Source organism: Octopus sinensis, linkage group LG9 (genome assembly GCF_006345805.1).
Source record: "Octopus sinensis linkage group LG9, ASM634580v1, whole genome shotgun sequence".
In the NCBI taxonomy this organism is placed as follows: Eukaryota; Metazoa; Mollusca; class Cephalopoda; order Octopoda; family Octopodidae; genus Octopus; species Octopus sinensis.
Window position 1 is genome coordinate 58,200,537 of NC_043005.1, and position 22,119 is coordinate 58,222,655.

Genomic DNA, 22,119 nt, shown 5'->3' on the forward strand with positions numbered 1-22,119 from the left:
TTACATGGCACCAGTACTGGCAGGGTCACCAAATAACTTGCAAGACAAAGATCCTTTGAGAGGGGATGTGATATTGGAGGTGATCTCATTCCAAACGATGAAAGGTTAGCATGTGACAGAGAGACAAAAACAGATGTCTTACTGTAGAGATACATAGTTACAGAGAGAGAGGAGTGATGAAGATTGAAGCCAGTAATGAGTGTGCTGCATGTTAACGAGCCTGAGGGATAGAACAAAAGGAAGAGAGAGAGAGAGAGAGAGTGTGGAAGACAGCAAGAGAAAGATGGAGAATGGGAGAGAGCAAGAGAGAGAGATGGCGATGAAGTGCCAATCATTCAATCTTCATAATTCCACGCTAGCCAGCTGAAGAGCTACTCAGGCTGTTGGTTTTCACATGGTTTCTATGGCTGGATGCCCTTCCTAACACCAACGACTCTATAGAGTGTACTGGGTATTTTTATGCAGTACCAGCATGGGTGCTTTTTACATAGCACCAGCTTGCAAGATAAGGGTGCTTTTTATGTGGCACCAGCTTGCAAGATTAGGGCGCTTTTTACATGGCACCAGCTTGCAAGATTAGGAGCACTCAGTTGAAAAGGGATGCATTTTACTTAGCTTGAAGTGTCTTCTCAAGCACAACAAACTGTCAAAAGACACAGTCCACTTGTCATCACCTCTGCAAGACCCAATGTCTGGAAAGCCTTTCTCATCAATTCATCCCATGTCTTCCTGAGTTTACCCTTTCTACACATTCCCTCCACAATTAGAGATCAGCACTTCTTGATGCAACTGTCCTCATCCATGGACATGCCAACACAGATCATCTATGATGGAGCCCAACACTTCAACAACAAGTATATAGTAGAAAGCAGTAACATACAATAGCCAACACAGCATCTCTTCCCCAGCAACACAACAAAAGCCTAGTCTATGACTGGACTTGTGGACACTGCATTGGACAACAGTTTTATATATATATGTATATATAATTATCATCCACTTTTCCATGCTTACATGGGACAGATAGAATTTAAGACAGATATTACTTCATGGTCAAATGCCTTTCTTGTCACAATCCTCACTAATTTCCAAGTGAGATAATATTTTCACATAGCCAGACAGGTTTTTCCATGGAAGATTGAAAATGAACAACCTTTGTATGACTATGATGTACGTTTAAATTGTCGCAAGATGTTAAGACAAGAGTACACAAACATACGATGGGCTTCTTTCAGTTTCCATCAACCAAATCCATTCACAAGGCTTTATTGGCCTAGGGCTATAGTAGAAGACACTTGTTCATAGTGCCATGTAGTGGGACAGAAGCCAAGAGCACAAAGTTGGGAAACAAGCTTCTTAACCATGCTGCTACACTTCATATATACCATTATCATCATCATTTAACTTCTGCTTTTGAAGCTGGCATGGGTTGAGTAAGTCAAGACACAGCACTTCGAAGTGAGTTCATTGGAAATGTTACATTAAAAAAATCCACACCCTAAATGAAGACGAATTTTGCAAATGGTATCTGGACAAATGCAAGGACGCAGCATTTCAATTCAAAACTGTTTGGAGTGTTGAGGCCAGCTTTAAGTAAAATAGCTCAATTAACAGACAGAAATGCACCTAGTGGGCTCCTGAAAATCCACAGGTTATTATGGAACACCATCTGAACTTACCAGGGGTTTCAGCATGTATGACTAGGTACGGTAGACAAGTAAAACCCTCCCACAGCTTTAAATGACCAGGTAAGCGAAAGTGCATTTTATTTGCATTTACAATTATAGCTCCAGTCTTCAAAGAAAAATAGCGGCAATCTTTCGTCTCTAGTAGACCTTTCCGTCGATTTCCGTAAAAAAAATTTTTTTTTTTACATATGGGCTTGCGGGAACTTTTGAAGTAATGAGAGCGAAAGATACTAAGAGAAAGCGATTGTATGACGAGGGAAGTTCTTTTGAAGTTACCGTGCATGGGAGCATTGATGGACATGTGTGTGTGTGTTTGATGGGGTGTGGGAGACAGACAGTATGTTGTGCAAGTGAAGTGCTTTTGTTAGTGTGTGTGAAGAGACAGAGTAATGTGTGAAAGAAAGAGATAACTAAGCAATACTAAGTGTTTTTTATTGTTGAATACACGCAAATTTCATTATTTTGTTCGTATATATTCTACAATACAGTCAAACAAGATACACGTGTGAAGTTGAAACTCATAACGTGTTTTACATAACAAGTAGCTCGAAAACTAAAAAATTAGAAATATAAATTATTGATTTTTCTTTATGAACATCCACCCTATATTTATATATAAACGGAATATCAAAAAATATGAGAAAATATAACTTTACCAGGGATTATTAATAACTACGTAAAACGACCACTGCAGATGTACACATGGAATACTGTAAAGCTAGCAGCTGTTTATTACTTCCTTTTATTAGTATCGAAGTAGTCAATGCCTTAGTGACATAAAGTTATAATAACTTTAAAATGAGGTGACTTCATGGATATAATGTTATTAATAATAATATTTAAAAAGAAAAAGCTATAAAATATTAACAATAACTGAATTAAGGGTTTTGTCTTCGATTTTAATAGAAAATACGAAACTACACACAATCGTTATTTGCTATGGTTGTGGTTGCCAAGCAACGGTTAATGCCAAGCAACAGTTAATGTAGTAACTGCTTTGTTATAAAGTCACAATTCACCCAATCAATCAGTTAATCTCAGATCGATGAATAAACCAATATTTAATATTTGTTATTTGTTTTAGTTGAAGTATTATCATCTCTGGATTTATTACATATATTGAGAATATTTTCGAAACTTGAAAGATTTTACGTGAGTACTACGAAGGTTTTCTTCCTACAAATTACTTGTACTTTGTAAACTTTATGAAACTTTTTATTCTGACGATAACGATTATTTATTATTATATTTGTTATCATCATCATTATCATCATCATCATCATCATCATTTAAATTTTGCTTACTCTGGTTGATTCTGTGAGAGCAGACAGCAACCTGTTGTCAGAGGTCTCACAGGGTCTCTTTCCAAAACCCATAAGCTTTGGCACTTGGATTCTTTTATTCTTTTATTTGTTTCAGTCATTTGACTGCGGCCATGCTGGAGCACCGCCTTTTGTCGAGCAAATCGAACCCAGGACTTATTCTTTGTAAGCCTAGTACTTATTCTGTCGGTCTCTTTTGTCGAACCGCTAAGTTACGGGGACGTAAACACACCAGCATCGGTTGTCAAGCGATGTTGGGAGGGACAAACACACACACACAAACATATACACACACACATACATATATATATATACATATATACAACGGGCTTCTTTCAGTTTCCGTCTACCACATCCACTCACAAGGCTTTGGTCGGCCCGAGGCTATAGTAGAAGACACTTGCCCAAGGTGCTACACAGTGAGACTGAATCTGCGACCATGTAGTTGGGAAGTAAGCATCTTACCATACAGCCACTCTGCCTATGTTAACTTATCATGGTAGACACTCAGCACCCAAGCACCAGCCTCAAAATCCATGTGGTCCCCAGTAGAGCAGTTTTTCGGGCTTGCTCTACCCTCATGTTAATCCCAATTTCTCCAACTGTTATTGTTATTACTAAGGCAGCAAGTTGGCAACTCTAGGAGAAACGCATAGCAGTATTTCATCTGCTGTTGGCGAGCTGGCAGAAACGTTAAGGTGAAATGCTTAGCGGTATTTCGTCTGCCATTACGTTCTGAGTTCAAATTCCGCTGAGGTCGACTTTGCCTTTCATCCTTTCGGGGTCGATAAATTAAGTACCAGTTACACAGTGGGGTCGATGTAATCGACTCAATCTCTTTGTCTGTCCTTGTTTAGCCCCTTGTGGGGCTATATATAAAGAAATATATATTCTGAGTTCAAATTCCACTGAGGTTGACTTGACCTTTCATCCTTTTTGGGTCAATGAAATAAGTACCAGGTAGCTGGGGTTGATGTAATCAACTAGTCCCCTCCCACAAATTTCAGGCTTTGTAAAGAAATAAGGAGATGAAGAAAGAGAAGAAAAAAGAAGCTTAAAAGTTCACAGTTCAACTTAATGATCTTGTAGAAGTAAGTCCACAAATCCTTAGGTACAATACTGCGTAAATCCATGTAGGCTGAATACCTGATAGTGTAACCTATATGGATTTACGTAGGATTGCACCAAAGGACTTATACATGTACGGAAAGTTGAAATGTGAACTTTTATGCTTCCTTTTTACTTCTCTTTCTTCATCTCATTATTCCTTTACTCCTGTCCTCTATTTTGTCATTTCATTAATCTATACCCTTTTCATTTTCCCTATTTGTCTCCGATGACGGAATATCCCATGCCCTGGGATATCCCAGAAATAGCTGTAAGACTGAAATTTTTTCCAATAATTATAATAATATATATGACTTGAGATGTTTGCCTCGCTTTAACGTTTGTTGTCCTCTTTAACAATTATATATATATATATATATTATGACTTAGATTTGTTGCTGTTTAGTTACATATTTAGGAGGGGATTTATCGATTCGGTTGTACATAGCATAAATGTGTTTGAAAGTTATGGTTTCTTTGGTTTGTTTGTTCCCAAAAAACACTTATTTTAATGCTGTTGAGACCATTGGATTGAATGGTACTGCCCAGGTGTCAAAACCATAATGATATCCGTGGGGCAGCTGATGATGGAGATATGTCAGATAGTTGGTATGGCTGTGGAATAGTATTATAACATATATATAATATATATATACATATATATATATATATATATATATATATATATATATATATATATATAATATATATATATATATCATTTGGGCTTAGATATTGACAAAACAGATTAATTTTTCCAGGGAACTTTCACAAATACATTGATACAGAACTAGTTTTCAGTAATTTAGGTTACATGAATGAACAGAATTCAGGCCAGTTGTTTCTAGTTAATATTAAGGAGATAAAATTTGTACATTAGACCATGGACTGTCTAAATATGAGTCTTAGCTACATTCACACTGAGGTTTACTATTCACTGATTGATTTTCCCTCATAGTTTACCTCTATATGTAGTAGTTATTCAATCTGCTATCTGAGTGAACATGCCAGATAACCTATTAACAAGCATTCTTGGTCAAGTCAGAAACGTTAGCATGCCGGGCGAAATGCGTAGCCGTATTTCGTCTGCCGTTATGTTCTGGGTTCAAATTACGCCGAGGTCGACTTTGCCTTTCATCCTTTCGGGGTCGATAAATTAAGTACCAGTTATGCACTGGAGTCAATGTAATTGACTTAATCCGTTTGTCTGTCGTTGTTTGTCCCCTCTGTGTTTAGCCCCTTATGGGTAGTAAAGAAATATATTTATTACAGAAATGTATGACTATTCACTGGTTTTGCCTATATTGTGATCTTCAAGTATAACTAATCAGGGAAGCTACAAATGCTAAGATATATTTCTTGATACTGACATGATCTTCATTGCAATATTTCTTTACTGGTTAGGAGAAACTCTATGATGAAATCTAGGTGAGCTGATGTGTAAATTTATAGCTCCAACCCACCTTTTTGTATGATAATAAAAAGAAAATAATTGAATTAGATTGTTATAAATTTAGATCGTGGCCGTTTGCCAGCCTCCTATGACCCCTGTGCCGGTGGCATGTAAAAAACACTCACAGAGTGGTTGGTGTTAGGAAGGACATCAAGCTGTAGAAACACTGCCAGATCAGGCTGGAGCCTAGTGCAGCCTCCTGGCTTCCCAGACTCCGGTCAAACTGTCCAACCCATGCTAGCATGGAAAACGGACGTTAAATGATGATGATGATGTATATATATATTATAGTTTGCATGGTCTGATCAATGAGTATCCGGACTGTTGCCATAGTAACGTAGCTAAAGTATGGAGAATGAAGCTGCTTGGCACAGATTGATCTTGAACTTTGCTGTACATGTGCACTAAGTTTTAACATTCTAGCTCACTTCCAATGTGTACAGCTGTGCTTGGAAGGAAGGTGTGTAGCGTCTGGTTGTTACATTGACCATGACAGAGAAAGTTGAGCAGAGAATATGCATCAAAATTTGCAAAAAGCTTGGCACTACCTGCTCAGAGGCCTACATAAAATTTTCAAAGAGTTTTCATCATTCTCGGCACAATGAAGCAGATCTTGTGCAACGTAAACCTGAGTGTCTTTTTGGTCAGCTGAAAGGCGTTTTGGCACAAACTTGGCAGACACGCGTCTCATACCAAATCTTTAGTGATGATGGGCTGAACAGTACCGTAACTAATCTGCACATCCTCTGATAACTTGTTGATGGTGATGTGACAATCTCCCCACACGGCTGCATGCACATCTGTGATGTTTTTCTCACTTCTGCTTGTTGTGGGCCTCTCAGAACGTTTGTCAATATCAACATTTTTTCGGCCATCCTGGAAACGTCTGAACCACTCATACACCTGTGTGCAGCACATACACTCCTCTCCATACACTTTCTGCAATTTCGTGTAGGCCTCTGAGTGGTTATTGCCATGACAACACTCTCTATCATGATCAATGTGATGATCAAACACTACACACCTTCCTTGCAAACACTGTTGTAAACAGTGGAAGTGAGTTAGAATGTCAAAATTTGGTGTGCATGCACTGCGAAGTTCACGGTCAATCTGTGCCAAGCAGCTTCACTTTGCATGCTTTAGCTTCATTACTATAGCAACAGTCCGGATACTTATTGATCAGACCTTCTGCATATATTGCATATATATATCTTTATATATAAAAGTGAAGTTGTGTGTCTGTCTCCTACGATTTAGATTCTTAACTACTCCCACATTTTGCAGTGCAGTCTTATAGTCGTGATTCATATCGAGCCCTTCTGGGTATTAGCGTGCGTCTACGATGAGTCTACAATTAAAAAAAAAATTTACCATCATTTTTTTCCATTTTAATGCATTTTTTCGCTATTATATAAGGGAAGTAACTCTCTAAAAATGTCTACGATGAGTCAACGATTTAAAAATAAAATTTACCATCATTTTTTTTCCATTTTTTATACATTCTTTTGCTATTATGTATGTATGCATATGTTTTATTTATTAAATTGTTATTATATATATATACTAGCAGTATCGCTCGGTGTTGCTCGGGTTTGTAAGGGAAATAACTATATAAGCATTTTTAGAGAGTTATAGCCAAAAAATAGTATACAAATATACTTATGTGTATTTGTATGTGTGTATATATATATATATCCTTCGAAACGTTTAGTAGATGAAACCTTAGCGACTGAAGAAGGGGATTTTTCGTTGTGCTTATTGTCCTGTATCTCTTTTTTTTGCTTGTCTTGTTCCTTGGTTTGTGTCTGTTTTTCGTCTCTCTATGTGTTCGACGTCTTTTTGGTGTCCTGTACACATATATGCGTGTATATGTACATGTAGAGGTAGGTACGTACATATATGTTTATATATATGCATATGTTCTATTTTATTAACATATATATATATATATATATATATATATAATATATATATATATATGTGCGTGTGTTTGTGTATGTAGGTGTATGTATGTATATGTATATATATATATATATATGTGTATGTATGTATATATATGTGTGTGTATGTGTATGTATTTATATATATGTGCGTATGTATGTATAGATATGCATATTCGCATGTGTATGTATGTGTGTTTGTATGTATATTTATTTTATATGTTTTTTCATGTATATTTATCTATTTATTCCCTCCACCTAACAATAACAAACTGCCTACCTCTTCTTGACCACCAAAAAGCAATTGTCTTCTAATTTACCTAAAATCCCATCCCATATATCTGTTTCTATTCATTTATTCTATTTATTCATTTATTTATTTTCTCACTGATTCTTCTCATTTCAAAAAACACTCTGGCCTTTTGACCACTCCCCTAAGAACAATAGCTTGTGCCCTGTTTATCTCCTAAATACCAACCTACCCAAAAAACGTCCCCCACCCCCACTCCATTAAATCTGCCTAAATGCATAAATACCAGAACTTATTTTGAAAGCCAGCTTCCTGAAGATTTCATCTGAATGAAACAGTTCTAGTCCTGTAGAAGCTCCTTCTATAAAATAAATAAATATATATATATATATATATATATTATATATATATATATATATATATCTACTTACATACACACATATATACATAGTTTTCCATGATTCTTTTCTCTCTTGGGTAGCTGGAAGGATTTATCTGGGAGTCTACTGTTGTGTACATCTACTGTGTACATGACTCAAACCAACGTAAATCTCTATCAATGAGGATTTCCATCACAGGAGGCAGGCCAGCATGCCATAGGATCTCTTGATTTCTGATCTTGTCAAGGAGAGTGATATATTCATAATTTGTTGCAGCTGTTTTGTCAGTTTCAACTCCATACAGCAAGGAAGAAAGCTCTTTAACCTGGTATACCTTACATTTGATACATGCAGAAACATGCCTATTTTTCCGTAAGCTCTCCTGGAGCCTGTCAATGAAGCACTGGCTCTGCTCATTCTCTCTCTCTCTCTCTCTCTCTATATATATATATATATATATAATATATATATATATATGTATGTATGCATATATATAGAAAATGTTACACGTTACATGGGTATATATATATATATATATGGTTAATTCAGACATGAAAACACAAAGAGAAAACAAAACACGAGGATGTGGAACAAGTATAGTGTTATTGGATGCTCAGGAAAGGAAAGAAAGAAGGAGGATTTAACATTTCGAGCGGAGCTCTTCGTCAGAAACATAGGAAAAGGAAAAATCCAAAGAAGGGAAGATGGAGGAAAAAAATTCGCCAACGATACACACATGGTCACATTTTGAATATATATATATATATATATATATATATATATATATATGTAATTTGTAAGGTTTTCTCTGCAAAATTGGGTATTTAACAGTATAGCGAGTGAAATGTGGTTGTTATCATCCCTATTTTCCTTGGATTATATACATATATATACATATATGTAAAAGTAAAAAAATATACAAACTGGGACAAGAACGTGAAACATTTAGAAGACGACACAAAAAACACGGACGGGACATTTGAAGCCCTCAATCATCAGTCAAGAACCGGATCATCTTCGCAATTTCGGTTGATTAATATAGCAGATATACCCAGCACTCTGGTGTGACCAATGGAGACTATGGATATTATCCAACGAGAGGAGCTGGTAATTCAGTTGATATCAAACAGAAGAATCCTCATTGTCAAATGAGTGAGAACAACCTTCCATCCACTATCTCTTTCTAGCTTTCCTTTTCTCTTTCCCTTTCATTCTTTTACTCATTCACTTTCCCTCCCTCCTTTCTCCCCCTTTCTTCTCTTGCTTGCCTTCTCCTGTTATCTTACTTCCTCTTTCCTATTTACATTGATTTAGTTTCACTTTCATTATGTTTGTTCTATTCCATCCTTTCCTTTTCTCTCCATCTCTCTCTTTCCCCCTTACCCACCACATTTTAAATCTTCTCTTTTTCTATTTCTTTATGTATAATGGAGAAAAAAAACTCCAAAAAAAAAAAAGAAAAAGGCATCTTGCGATATTTGGTTACTTTCTGTTTTCTGTCTCAGTTGAAATATCCCATGGGGGTCATATTTTTGCCTTTCTCCAGAGGTCGATATAATAATATAGCAACCAAATAGTAAGTTCAATATTATCGGCTCAGACCAATGACTGAAATCACGGTGGAATAGCTTACTACTTGCTAGAGAAGAAAAATACCCTAAAGCAATAACACTGAATCAAATTTTATCGCAGTAAGTCAGTGTACTTAAAACATGTTATCTCATAAAAGATAGAAGTCTACTTTCCTTTATCTCACACACATACATATTTATTTATACATATATATATATATATATACACACACACATACATACATATATATATATTATATATATATATATATATTATATATATATATATATGTATGTGTATATATATATATATTATATATGTATGTGTGTATATATATATATATATATATATATACACATACATACATATATATATATATATATATATATATATATATATACATACATATATATACACACATATATATATACATACATATATATATATATCTATATATGTGTGTGTGTATATATATAACTGATGTATATATATACATCATCATCATCATCATAGGCAAAGGAGTGGCTGTGTGGTAAGTAGCTTGCTTACGAACCACATGGTTCTGGGTTCAGTCCCACTGTGTGGCACCTTGGCCAAGTGCCTTCTACTATAGCCTCGGGCCGATCAAAGCCTTGTGAGTGGATTTGGTAGACGGAAACTGAAAGAAGCCCGTTGTATATATGTATATATATATGTATGTTTGTGTGTCTCTGTTTGTCCCCCCCAACATCGCTTGACAGCTGATGCTGGTGTGTTTATGTCCTCGTAACTTAGCAGTTCAGCAAAAGAGACTGATAGAATAAGTACTAGGCTTACAAAGAATAAGTGCTGGGGTCAATTTGCTCGACTAAAGGTGTGCTCGAGCATGGCCGCAGTCAAATGACTGAAACAAGTAAAAGAGTATATATGTGTGTGTATATATTTGCATGTGTGTGTCATCATCATCATCATCATCATTTAGCGTCCGTTTTCCATGCTAGCATGGGTTGGACGGTTTAACTGGGGTCTGTGAAGCCGGAAGGCTTCATCAGGCCCAGTCAGATTTGGCAGTGTTTCTACAGCTGGATGCCCTTCCTAACGTCAACCACTCCTCGAGTGTAGTGGGTGTTTTTTACGTGCCACCTGCACAGGTGCCAGACAGAGCTAGCACAACGGCCACGGACGGATGGTGCTTTTACGTGTCACTGGCACGGGGCCAGCCGAGGCTGGCAACGAACACGAGCGGATGGTGCTTTTACGTGCCACTGACACGGGGCCAGACAGAGCTGGCAAACGGCCACGAAACGGACGGTGCTTTTACGTGTCACCAGCACGGGGGCCAGCCGAGGCTGGCAATGAACGTGTGTGTATATATATATATAAATGATGTTAAATGATGATGATATATATATATATACATACATATATGTGTATATGGGTGTGTGTATACGTATATATACAACTAAATGGATTACAGGCAAAAGTAAGAAAGAAATATGAATGTGCGATCTTTATTCAGTGTTGTCCCTATATCCTAAATTTAGTTCTTTCACAATCATGCTCTGCTATGAAAGAATGCAAGATATTTTTTTCTACGATAAATGGACTTGGTACATTTTTTACGAAATCACCGAAAAGGGCTAATGCATTAGATAACATTGTTAAAAAAAGATTTTCAAAAGCAACAGCAACTAGATGGAATTACTCCTCACGTCTTATTATTATTACCACAAAGGAAAATTATAATTTCATAATCAGCCTTTTTGAACACATCATTGAAAATCCTGAAGCATGGGATGATACCACCATAAATTCAGCAATTGGATTCTTACACACATTAAAAGCTCCTGATTTCTTATTTTTGTTAGAAGTATTCAGTGACATTTTTTCTTTTACCGACGTCTTATTTAACATACTCCAGAGTAAAAGTCATGACATAGTGTATTGTAAAGAGCAAATAGATAAAACTAGAACTGTACCCGAAAACAAACTTGATAATTTTTCAATCTTTTATGATAGGTTAGGGGAAAAATATGGAGTCGATGCAGGAATCGGAATTCAGAGATCCAAGAATATATCTATTGAGCCCCAACAACATTATAAAATGCTTTATAACAAAATTATCAGTACAATAGTTGACCAAATAAAAGCACGATATTCATCCTTAGAAGAGTTTAAATTCATGGAACTTTTGAATTTCAACAAAGTTGATGAGTATTGCAAACAATTTCCTGTGGACTCTTTAGATTCTTTAAGAACAACTTATGGCAGATTTTTTTATGTAATACGATTACAAAGTGAGCTCAATGTGATGTATTCAATGAAAGATTTTAAAAAACCAAGTGTAAGTCTTTTAATGAGTTACATTAACAGCACTGATCTTGTTGAAGCTATGCCAGAACTCTTCAATCTGTGCAAGTTGATTTTGACAATTCCGTCTACCACTGCTTCTGTAGAGCGATCCTTTTCTGCATTAAGTAGAATTAAAACATACCAAAGAAATGCGACAGGAGAAAGAAGACTGTCTGGGTTAGCACTAATGTCAATTGAAAAAGATTTATTACAAGAATTGATGAAAAGAAAAGATTTCTATGAAAATTGATGGATATATTTGCCCAGAAAGATCAAAGAATTGAATTAATTTATAAATGAGTTAAATAACATTTTAAAACATTAAAAAAATTAATATATTAAAGAGTATATGTTACAGGTTTTTTTCTTTGCGTTTGTTATAACGTAAGGTTCGACCTTCTTACATCAGTATTGTTTCGCAGGAGAAATGTTTCGATTTCTTCGTCAAACCTAACCTACATAGATTTCCCTTTCTGTGCTGCTGGCTGTAGTCTATTTACGGCCGTAAATAAGTGTCTTGTTTCACTTTCAATAAGTGTCTTGTTTCAATCTCAGAGATGTTGACTTCTGCCACAACAGTTTTGGGAGGCTTTTTACAATGTTGAATTTTCGCTGTCTTTCATTGTGTGTGTATTCATGTATATGCGTGTATTTTCAATGTGTGTGCGTGAGACGTAGTCTTTTAATGTACGGAGTTCAGTAAGTCTCAGAACAGTCAATAATTTTCCCGGAATTGACAAGTAGCATGATAAAGAACCTCACTTGTCTTCGAGAGCGTAACGATCTAAAACCATGGCCATATAATGTAACTAAATGTGTTCTTTTAATTAAATCATTTCATTCGGCTCAACCAATAGGTATAGGGGCTAATGCAGAATCGCACCTCTTTGAAAAACGAATTTTTGTGAAAAATTTTTTTCGGATTCCTACCTTTAACAGAGATTCTGAATATGCAAAAATATTGACAGAATCCAATTTCATCTTTATTACATTTCACTTATGATTTTTAGACTTTTCTAAGGGAGAATGAGGATGGGAAAGTACTGACGTTTCGAAGAGCAAAGAATAATACAAACAATACACTTATTTCAGGCTCATCTCTACTCAGCCATTTTTTATTCCCTCTTTATTCTAGGTCATACGGGAGTGATTGCATATTCAGAATCTCTTATATGTAGATCGTAAGAATACGAAAATGTCTTACTGAAAAATTACCGGTGGGGGTCGCAATGAAATTCATTGCATGCCCAACGCCGGAAGTCACAGCACGCCACTGATATATATATATATATATTATATCATGCTAGAGTTAATGTAGTCATTAAAGCACACAGAGAGACTAGACTATTGTCTCTATTTCTATTTTATATCATAATATATGTTTTTATATCATACGTTTATGGTATGTCCATAGTTTGGAAAATTACAGAAAAGCAAGTAATAGTTCTCATGTATATCTACAAAGAACTTATGATGCCTATTAATACAGCCAATCCTGCTTTTTGCATTGTGGATAATTGCATAATTTGATAGATTGCATAAGTTTTGAAAACACTAAGCCATTTAGCATAAATTCTATGTAAAATTGGTCATCTACATTAAAGGAAAAGAGAAAAGAAACAACAACTTAATTTTACTTAATCACAAATGATTTTCTTTTTCTGAGTTTGAGTAAAAAATAAATTGATAAAATACTGCGTATTATGGAATTTTTATTTGATCTAAAAAAAAAAACCGATGAAGTCATTCTGCAAGTTTCCATTTTCAAAACTGATATCAAGCGAGTAAAATGTAATTAACATCTTCCTACCTTCTCAATCAATTTAAAGACTATCAAAGAAAATTTTTTCAAGAAATAAATCTTCATAGTAGATACAATTTGTCAAAGAAAGATGATGGGTGGATATAAAGCTGTGAATAGACAGCCAACTTTGTGTTAATTTCATTATCGTTTACATTAGGTAGTGATAAACCCAACTGAAAATCTTTTTAACTGACAAGATCCTAGTTGAGTAATTCTGAGTAATTCAAAGTGTGTGAAATTAAGTGTGGGGGTACATGAATCTGGGTATGCTTTGGTAATTGAGAAAAAAAATCTTCCACTGTCATTACACTTTTTATTTAGAATTCATATCTTTGTGTCTTTAGCTTCATGTGCGTCTATCACTTTCTATCTCTGTCTCTCTCTCTCTCTGTTCCACTATTCCAGAAAGTAATGGAATGATGTACCTATGTACACACGCACACACACTCATGCATACAAGCATACATCCATACAGACACACACACACATGTGTATGTATATATATATATATATATACACACACACACACACATACACACATATACACATACATAGGATTGGCAATGAGTATAGTGAAGAATTCCAGGTAGAAGTAGAACCTTGGGGTCCACCAAGATTCAGCCCTCAGTCCCCTTTTATTCATCATAGTCCTCCAGGCAATAACAGAGGAATTCAAGACGGGTTGCCCCTGGGAGCTGCTCTATGCTGATGACCTGGCCCTCATAGCAGAATCACTACCGGAACTAGAAAAGAAATTTCGTGTGTGGAAGCTAGGTTTTGAATCAAAAGGCCTTAGAGTAAATGTAGCAAAGATCAAAGTTCTAGTAAGTAAGAAGGCGAACTCATCACACACCCACTCAGGTAGGTGGCCCTGCTTGATCTGTAGAAAAGGTGTAGGTAGAAACGCCATAAGATGTACCCAGTGTAAGCTATGGATGCATAAGAGGTGCAGCAACATCAAAGGAAAACTAACTGAGCAGATAGCTTTCATGTGTGGCAGATGCACAGGGGCAATAGACACCACAGATACTCAGAAAACAGATTCCATCACACTCCAGGGGGAAAACTAGAAGTAGTTGATAGTTTCTGCTAACTAGGTGACCAAGTTAGTTGTGGAGGTGGATGCTCAGAGTGTCACTACTAGAATACGAATAACTTGGGCAAAGTTTAGAAAGCTTCTACCCCTACTGGTGACAAAGGGTCTCTCGCCCAGAGTGAAAGGTATATTGTACGACGCATGTGTTCGAACTGCCATGCTTCACAGTAGTGAAACATGGGCTGTGACTGCAAAGGACATGCGTAGGCTTGAAAGAAATGAAGCTAGCATGATCTGCTGGATGTGTAATATCAGTGTGCACACACGACAGAGTGTAAGTGCCCTGAGTGAAATGCTGGACATAAGAAGCATTGGATGTGGCAGGCAAGAGAGACGTCTGTGCAGGTGTGGTCATGTACTACAGATGGATGAGGAGAGATGTGTGAAGAAGTGCCACTCCCAAACAGTCGAAGGAATCAGGAGTAGAGCTAGACCCAGGAAGACATGGGATGAGGTGGTCAAACATACACACAAAATACATCTTTATATATAAAAGTGAGGTTGTGTGCTGTCTGCGGTGCAGTTTAACCAAAACCGGGTATCTTATAGTCGTGATTCATATCGAGCCCTTCTGGGTATTAGCACGCGTCTACGATGAGTGTACAATTTTAAAAACAATTTACCATCAATTTTTCCCATTTTTAATGCATTTTTGGCAAATATAAGGGAAGTAACTCTGTAAAAATTTATTATTAAATCTCAGAACGTAAAAAGCTACAGTAACACCCCCCACTTTGTGGTTAGCCATATTGAGATGGCTATTATACTTTATATCTCTAAAAATGCTTATATAGTTATTTCCCTTACAAACCCGAGCAACGCCGGGCAATACTGCTAGTATACTTATAAAAAAACATGTATGTCTGCATACATATATCAAAAAACATATATACAGTCTCTTACACACACATATATGCATCTAGGCAAATCGATGATGAACGACAAATTCAAATGCCAAAAACAACAGAAGTCCAAAGGATGTCCTCAGTAAATATTTTTTTGTTTTATGCTTGAAGATAGTTATAAAGGGAAATTTAAGAGTAAAAATATGATGTTTCAGGCATAGCTCTCCATCAAATATGCAGAAGATAGTCTGGAGAAAAGGAGAAAGAAAGGGAAGTGAAAAATAGGAATGGAGAAGCCAGAAAAATGCAAGTGTGTTGCTACATGATCAAAAAAAATAACTGACCAGAAGTTGTGTGTGTGTGTGTGTTTGTGTGCATGCACGTGTATGTGTGTTTACAAGTGTGCATAGAGTATGTGTGTGTATATATATATATATATATATATATATATATAATATATATATACACACACACACACACACACATACATACACAGACACATAAATACATACGTACACACACATACACACACACACACACATATATATATATATATTATATTAGAGAAAAAAGCAAAAACCAAAGCAGAACGATCATCTCAAGTCGTTTAGAATAATTTAATTAGGGTAAGGTATGAAAGTTTTAGACAGGGAAAATTTACAGTTTACAAGGAATAAAGTAGAAGAATAAAAGAGTAAATGTAGTTAGAAGAATTCAGGTGGGAGATTAATGTTCACAAATCATCTTTTTCCAGAGGATGTGGATTTTGGTCATACTTCCATGAAGCTACAGGTCCTTAGTTAAAATCCCAGATAAATTCTGGTGGTATTTTGGCAGTATTTTGAATGATGTATTTATATCGAAGAAATAGATAGTATGTAAATATGTATATAGAGTAAGAATGTATGATAGATTAAAATGGGTTTTGTGAGTGGGTGTATATGGGAGAGAGAGAGGAGAAAGAAATAAAAATAAGATAGGGATAAAAGGGTAAAATAAGAATAAAGATAAAAATATAAGTAAAAGTAATGATAGACATAAGTCAGTATTGCATCAGGGTGAGAGGTCAAATGTTAAAGTTTCAGTAAAGTTTGGGTGAGGGGCCAATCTAGGTAAGGTCACAAAGGACAATAAATTAGTGGTTACTACAGATATCTAAAAGTATATTTCAAGCTTAATAGCAATTAAATGATACGAGTTAAAGGATTAAGAATCAAAGTTAAAATTTAAATTAAATCTTTAAATTAAAAACTAAGAAAACTAAAACCTAAAAACTACAAAAACTTAAAATCATTGAATTGAAACTAACTCGCTTCCAAGATCCTTTTGTTGACAGAAGTAGAGGAAGAGAAAATGGAAAAGAAAAAAAACGTACATGTATTGTAACGACCATAGATGGATTTAAGCATGTGTTATGCATGTTGATTTTTTTGCATTTGGACCTACGGAAGAATTTAAAGGTGCAATAGAACCTGTGACATGTAGAGGAAGCTTTGTCTTGTTTATTCAGTAATTACGGTGAACTATGTGCTAATATTTGGAGGGCTTCTTTTAGGCATAGACCATTTTTGGATTGCTGGCTTTGGTATGGGACCCGGAAATCTATTATGGCCCAGGATGTCCTATATGGTACCTTTCTATTTATTAGATGGTGTATGTGATTAGCTAGGGAGGTAGATTTGCTAAGCTCCTCATATTTAAATGTGATTATATGTGCAGAATATCTCTGTTTAAAGTTAATAGTAGACCCAATATAGTAGTTAGTAGAATTATGCAATTTGTTGTGTACCATGCATTTGTATACTACATTTAACCTTCTGCAGTGGGCTTGCAAGGGATTTTTGGTCATAGATCAGCAGTTGCAGCTATCTGACCTACATGGGTTATTAGTGGAAGATGCAGTACTATTTATGGAGAAATTAAAATTACAGGTGGTATTAGGGGATTGGATCATATTATTAATATTATTACTATTATTGTTATTAGTAGTAGTAATGGTATTATTATTATTATCAATAATAATATTAGTAGTAGTAGTGGTGGTCATATTAGTTATTAACATTAGTATTAGTGGTGGTGCTATTAGTATCAACATTCATCTCAGCTGCACTTCAATCTTTGTTGTAAGTGGGGATGTTTGTATTTTGGTTAATTCTGGTTGTAGTGCTTGGGTTGCAGGTGTGGTGTGTGCCATCAATATCAGTATTAGTGTTTGTGTGGCTTTGACCTATGCTATGATTATATGTATTCAGGTAGGAGGAATTAAGTTTACACTTATTGGAAGAGATAACAATAGATTCTATATTGGGTGGAGCAGAGTAGGATAATTTTAGGGTAGATCTAATGAAGAGTGAATGATATTTATGGTGACGTGGGAAGTTAGAGTCTAATATTTGAAAGAAGGTTTTGGCTAAGCCTTTAACGTTTAATGTATCAAGAAAATTGTTCGAAAACAATTATTCGAAAAACTATTATTCGAAACATTATTTGTGTACTTGATTTTTAATTTTATCATTTTTGTTTAAATAAAATAAAAAAATTTAGAATTATTAACATTTCGTTTAATTGCCCTTTTGAATAATTTTCATTCATACAATTTTCCATTCGAATAGATGTTTTTTAAATAGCTGTTTTCGAATGATTGTCTTGAACAATCATTTTTGAACAATGTTCATATAATCACATTTAAAGCAAATGGGGGTGTAAACCAGGGAATTGATCTACCCATGCTTTTGTTGGGTAATATAGGGGAAGTATAATCTATAGTGTTTGTTAGAGGAGAGTTGCATACACACATATATATATATATTTGTGCGTGTGTGTATGTATATATATATATATATAAATTGATCAAAATAAAAACATGATGCGAAGGATTCAGCGGTACATATGTTTCGGGCCTTTATTAGACAGATTTATAACAATGCATAATGTATGTCTGTGGCCTTCTTCAGCCGCGCACAACAGCTTCCACAAGGACATGTGTTACATCAAAAATTCTTACATATATAGCCCCCTCCTATTTATCATAGTCCTCCAGGCAATAACGGAGGAATTCAAGACAGGATGCCCTTGGGAGCTCCTCTATGCTGATGACCTTGCTCTAATTGCTGAGTCGCTATCAGAACTGGAGGAGAAGTTTCAGGTGTGGAAACAAGGATTAGAATCGAAGGGCCTCAGAGTCAATCTAGCTAAAACCAAAGTCGTAATCAGTAGGAAGGTAGACAAATCACAAACACCTTCAGGTAGATGGCCCTGCTCGATCTGTAGAAAAGGTGTAGGTAGAAACTCTATAAGATGCACCAAGTGTAAGCTATGGACACATAAGAGATGCAGCAATGTCAAAGGAAGGCTAACTAGGAAGATGGTTTTGTATGTGGCAGATGCTCAGGAACAATAAACACTGAAAATGCTCTGAGACCAACTTCCGTCACTTTCGGGAGAAAAACTAGAAATAGTTGATAGTTTCCGTTACCTAGGTGACCAAGTCAGCAGCGGGGGTGGGTGTGCTGAAAGTGTAACTGCTAGAGTAAGAATAGCTTGGGCAAAGTTCAGAGAGCTCTTACCTCTGCTGGTGACAAAAGGCCTCTCGCACAGAGTGAAAGGCAGACTGTATGATGCGTGTGTACGAACAGCCATGCTACATGGCAGTGAAACATGGGCCGTGACTGCTGAGGATATGCGTAAGCTCGCTAGAAATGAAGCCAGTATGCTCCGATGGATGTGTAATGCTGGTACTCACACTCGGCAGAGTGTAAGTACCTTGAGAGAAAAGCTGGACCTAAGAAGCATCAGTTGTGGTGTGCAAGAGAGACGTTTGCGCTGGTATGGTCATGTGGCGAGAATGGATGAAGATAGTTGTGTGAAAAAGTGCCACACCCTAGCGGTTGAGGGAACCTGTGGAAGAGGCAGACCCAGGAAAACCTGGGACGAGGTGGTGAAGCACGACCTTCGAACTTTAGGTCTCACTGAGGAAATGACTAGAGACCGAGACCTCTGGAAGTGTGCTGTGCGCGAGAAGACCCGGCAGGACAAGTGAGTCCACAACCCGTGGCCTTCTACATGGATGGAGCCAGCCTACGTATGCATACCTTCCCTTCTGGGACACAAAACTCTACTTGTGAAGACGTGTTGAGGCAAGTGAGGATCAGAATCGAAATCGATCAATGGAATTGCGGATGTGCTACCAGTGCCGGTGGCATGTCGAAACTCTGCTTGTGAAGACCCATTGAGGCAAGTGAGGATCAGAATCGAAATCGATCAATGGAAATTGCAGATGTGTTACCAGTGCCGGTGGCATGTAAGAGAACTTTCCGTTTCGCGACCGTTGCCAGCACCGCCCCGTTTCGTGTCCGTTGCCAGCCTCGCCTGGCCCTCGTGCCGGTGGCACATAAAAAGCACCATCCGTCGTGGCCGTTTGCTAGCTCTGTCTGGCACCAGTGCGGGTAGCACGTAAAAAGCACCCACTACACTCACGGAGTGGTTGGCGTTAGGAAGGGCATCCAGCCGTAGAAACACTGCCAGATTTGACTGGGCCTGATGAAGCCTTCTGGCTTCACAGACCCCAGTAGAACCGTCCACCCATGCTAGCATGGAAAACGGACGCTAAATGATGATGATGATGATGATGATATATATATATATATATAATATATATATATATATATTATATATATACATATATATATATATACATATATATATATATACATATATATATATATATATATATATATATATATATATATATATACACACACACCACATATATATATTATATATATAACCTACTATATACCTAGTAATCAGTTGATTTAGCAAGCAGGACCTCATCACAGTGATGGGATGACCTGGTATGCAGTAATGCTGTCAAGTGGAAGGCCTTGAAATGCCAAGCATCCTCTCCTGGTGACCTTACAAGTTTGCTAGCTTATGGTATCCAGAGCTTTCAACTGGTAGCACTTGCATTTGCAAGTTGTTTGCAAAATATTTGTGCATGTGTAGCTTTGCAGTAAGACGGTTCCTTCCCAAACACATGGTTCTGGGTTCAGTCCCACAGCATGGCACCTTGGGAAAGTGTCTTCCATTATAGCCTTGGATTGATCAGAGCCTTGTGAGTGGATTGGTACATAGAAACTGAAAGAAGCCCATCATATATATATATGTGTATATACATATATATATAAAGCAAATAAGTAACAAGGATGTCCAGGTATTAGTGCATTACGGCCGTTTCAAGCAGCTTGATTTAATCATTCAATACAAGCAATACATCTATTTGAAAAACTCGCTTTCCTCAGATGCATAAGACCATATAGGTTTTTAACATACAGGATATTCCATTATAATTGCTTAGCAAAATTTTTTTTTATCAAAACTAGAGAATAAAAGAATTACATGCTTATTGCTGTTATTGAAGCAGAATGAATTTAGGGAGAAAATACCCAAAGCCTGCTATAATTTGGAGTGGCAGAAGATAATATAGCTATATTCTTTCTCCTTAGCACAATCAAAAGACCCAACTGCTGCAAGTATTCTATATCCACTTAGAATTAAAACCACTGGGAATTGACAATTAAGTTCTTACAACTGGTGATAAATTAATTAATGTCAGATACTCTTCCCTACCCCTATTTTACTGTGACTATAAATTCACCATGACTACATAAAAGGACATGCCCCAGAAGATGCCAGCAAGAAAATGGTATATATCCAGAAAGAGGAAGGGCAAGGGTGACTTAAACTATATTATCATAATGTATTAAAAGGGGCCTAAAATAAAAACAAAGGTGGTTACAATGAGATCCAAGTGGGCATTAAGGGTACAGGGGGAATATTGTATATCCAAATTTATCAAAATTTATATATTATTATATTTTGTGTATTAAATGATAAAATTTAAAAAGGGATTTAAGGACCAAGTAAGAGAAGGATAGATAAACCAATCTAAGCCCTAAAGAATGGGGTACTCTTGTATAAAATAGAAACCTCATAATGCTTCCTCCTTGCATGTTGTTAAGGTAGTCATGATAAAACTATTCAACAATGGCCCCATAATTAAATTCAAATTTCATTCGAGAAGGAGTACACATTTGCTATTGACTGAATACCAAAGATTAAGGGCAAAAGACAAAATAATCAATTCTATAATACCTATGATACTGGACTGACTTGGTGCCTCAACTTAAATACCTAATTCAACTAAATCTTAATTATTTCCTATACGCATACTTATATATATAAAATCAAAATAAGCAACAAGGATATTCAGAGGTAATGCAGTACGATCGTTTCATGCGACTCCATTTAATTGAACAATGCAATCATTACA

General features: G+C 36.2%; 2 protein-coding genes across 2 annotated transcripts in view; one reads left to right on the top strand and one right to left on the bottom strand.

The window, feature by feature from the left end:
• LOC115215430 (putative ribosome biogenesis protein slx9-like) overlaps window positions 1-2,408 on the bottom strand; it is a 52,854-nt gene extending 50,446 nt beyond the window's left edge. The window contains exon 1 of the mRNA XM_029784593.2: window positions 2,345-2,408. The gene's annotated coding sequence lies outside the window, so the exon portion shown is untranslated. The remainder of the gene's footprint in view (window positions 1-2,344) is intronic.
• A 259-nt stretch (window positions 2,409-2,667) lies between these two features.
• The window catches only part of LOC115215434 (cilia- and flagella-associated protein 65-like), a 1,408,515-nt gene continuing 1,389,063 nt past the window's right edge, over window positions 2,668-22,119 (top strand). The window contains exon 1 of the mRNA XM_029784597.2: window positions 2,668-2,840. The gene's annotated coding sequence lies outside the window, so the exon portion shown is untranslated. The remainder of the gene's footprint in view (window positions 2,841-22,119) is intronic.